Source organism: Mustela lutreola, chromosome 14, assembly GCF_030435805.1.
Source record: "Mustela lutreola isolate mMusLut2 chromosome 14, mMusLut2.pri, whole genome shotgun sequence".
Taxonomy (NCBI): domain Eukaryota; kingdom Metazoa; phylum Chordata; class Mammalia; order Carnivora; family Mustelidae; genus Mustela; species Mustela lutreola.
In genome coordinates, this window is record NC_081303.1 from 29,759,962 (window position 1) to 29,763,085 (window position 3,124).

The 3,124-nt window shown below is 35.5% G+C and overlaps 1 non-coding gene across 1 annotated transcript; it reads left to right on the forward strand.

Moving 5' to 3' along the window:
• The first annotated feature begins 1,369 nt into the window (after positions 1-1,369).
• On the forward strand, positions 1,370-1,476 carry LOC131815369 (U6 spliceosomal RNA). Its single transcript, XR_009347685.1, has one exon. It is a non-coding gene; the product is annotated as a U6 spliceosomal RNA (small nuclear RNA).
• The last annotated feature ends 1,648 nt before the right edge of the window (positions 1,477-3,124 follow it).

Sequence of the window (3,124 nt, forward strand, 5' to 3'; positions counted from 1 at the left end):
TTTCCCCAATATTTACCAAAATTTGTTAGTTTTAATATTTTGGTAGTATATATTCTAATAGGTAGTAATATCTTGCTGTGTTTTTCAGAGGTAAACAGCAACAACAACAACATAATGACTTTGCCCTGAGTTTTTATGTTGAGCACTTTTTAATGCTCCTGTTGGTCATTTATATAACTTTTTTGAAAAAAAAAGTCTATTGAGATCCTTTTGCTATTTTTTAATTATATATTTTTTTCTATTTGTATCTGTTGGTTATTAACCTCTTTTCAGATATAAGATTTGTAAGTATTTTCTTCCATTCTGTGGATTGTGTTTTCATTCTCTCTCTCTCTCTTTTTTTTTTTTTTTGGCAATGCAGAAACTTTAGTTTGATGTAATACCATTTATTTATTTTTGCTTCTTTTGCTTGTGTTTTTGGCCTGGTATCCAAAAAACTATTGGCAAGACCAATGAAAAGGAGAATTTTTCCTATGTTTTCCTTTAGGAAATTTAGTTTCATGCATCACCTTTAAGTCTTTAATCTATTTCAAGTTAAGATTTATGAGTGATATAAGGTTCCAGCTTCATGCTGGTTTATGTGACTATTCAGTTTTAAATATCATTTATTGAACAGACTATCTTTACCCAATACATATGTTGGCCCCTGTCAAATATTAGGTGACTGTATGAAAGGATTTATTTCTGGACTCTCAATTCTGTTCTACTTGTTTATTGGTCTGGTTTTATGCCAGTATACTTTATTGTTTTGAGCATGAGGGCTTTGTAGTATAGTTTCAAATCAAGAAGTGTAATTTCGCTTCTTCATTCTATCTCAGAACTGATTTAATTATTTGTTATCTTTTATGGTCTCACATAAATTTAAGATTCTTTACTTCTGTAAAAAAAAAATGGATTTTTAAAAGATTATTTATTTATTTATTTGACAGAGAGAGAGATGACAAGCAGGCAGAGAGGCAGGCAGAGAGAGAATAGGTAGCAGTTTCCTGCTGAGCAGAGAGCCTGATGCGGGGCTCGATCCCAGCACCCTGGGATCATGACCTGAGCCGAAGGCAGCGGCTTAACCCACTGAGCCATCCAGGCGCCCCTAACATTGGATTTTTGATAGGTATTGTGTTACAGATGGTTTTCGGTAGTATGGACATTTTAACAATGTTAATTCTTACCATTCATAAATATGAGCTATTTTTCCATTTGTGTCTCCTTCAATTTCTTTATCAATGTCATAGTTTATGGGGTACAGATCTTTCATCTTCTTAGTTAAATCTTTTCCTAAGTATTTTATTATTTTTGATGCTATTGTGAATTAGATTGTTCTCTTTATTTTTTCAGATAGTTCATCATTAGAGTGTTAAAATGCTCCTGTCTTGTGCTTACTTTGGCAGCACATATATTAAAATTGGAATGATGCAGAGAAGATTAGCATGATCACTGAACAAGGATGACATGAAAAACTGGGAAGCATTCCATATTAAAAAAAAACGAAACAAAACAAAATTCTTGTCTTTTATATATTGATCTTGTATTTGGCAGCTTTACTAAATTTGTTTATTCAAAATTTTTTGTGAAGTTTTTAGGATTTTTTTACATGTAAGTTCATGTTATCCAAAAAAAGAAAACGTTACTTCTTCCTTTTTTTTTTTTTTTTTTTGGAGTCTCTTATTTCTTTGTGTTCCTTGTTTCTCTGGCTAGGACATCCAGTACTATGTCAAATGAGAGTAGTGAAAGTGGACACACGTCTTTTTTCTAATCTTTAACGGGAAAACTTTCAAACTTTTTTGATTGAATATGAGATTAGCTCTGGGCTTGCAATATGTGTTTTTTCTTTAATGGATTTTTTAAATTATTTTTTTTAAATTTTTTATAAACATATAATGTGTTTTTATCCCTAGGGGTACAGGTCTGTGAATCACCAGGTTTACACATTTCACAGCACTCACCATCACTCACCATAGCACCTGCCCTCCCCAATGTCCATACCCCCACCATCCTCTCCCAACACACCTCCCCCCAGAAACCCTCAGTCTGTTTTGTGAGATTCAGTCTTTTATGGTTTGTCTCCCTCCCAATCCCATCTTCGTTTATTTTTCTTTTCGTACGCCCGAAACCGCCTATGTTGCATCTCCACTTCATCATATCAGGGAGATCAAATGATAGTTGTCTTTCTCAGATTGATTTATTTCGCCAAGCATAATACCCTCTAGTTCCATCCACGTCATCACAAATAGCAGGATTTCATTTCTTTTGATGGCTGCATAGTATCCCATTGTACATATATACCACATCTTATTTATTGATTCATCTGTTGAAGGACATTTAGGTTCTTTCCATAGTTTAACTATTGTGGACATTGCTGCTATAAACATTTGGGTGCATGTGCCCCTTCAGAATGCCACGTTTGTATCTGTAGGGTATATACCCAGTACTACAAGCACTGGGTCATAGGGTAGTTCTATTTTCAGCTTTTTGAGGCACCTCCACGCTGTTTTCCAGAGTGGTTGCACCAGCTTGCATTCCCACGTACAGTGTAGGAGAGTTGCCCTTTCTCCACATCCTCGCCAGCATCTGTCATTGACTGACTTGTTCATTTTAGCCATTATGAAAGGGGTGAGGTGGTATGTCATTCTGGTTTTGATTTGTATTTCCCTGATGCCGCGTGATGTGGAGCATTTTTTCATGTGTCTGTTGGCCATTTGGATGTATTCTTTGCAGAAATGTCTGTTCATGTCCTCTGCCCATTTCTTCATTGGATTATTTGTTCTTAGGGTGTTGAGTTTGATAAGCTCTTTATAGATTTTGGATAGATACTGGCCCTTTATCTGGTATGTCATTTGCAAATATCTTCTCCCAGATAACTTCTGACAGTCATCTTTTGGCTTTGTTAACTGTTTCCTTTGCTGTGCAAAAGCTTTTTGATCTGATGAAAACCCAATAGTTCATTCTTGCCCTTGCTTCCCTTGCCTTTGGGGATGTTCCTAGGAAGAAGTTGCTGCTGCTGAGGTCAAAGAGGTTGCTACCTGTTCTCTCCTCAAGGATTTTGATGGATTCCTTTCTCACATTATGCTTCTTCACCCATTTCCAGTCTATTTTCATGTATGGTGTAAGGAAATGGTCCAATTTCATT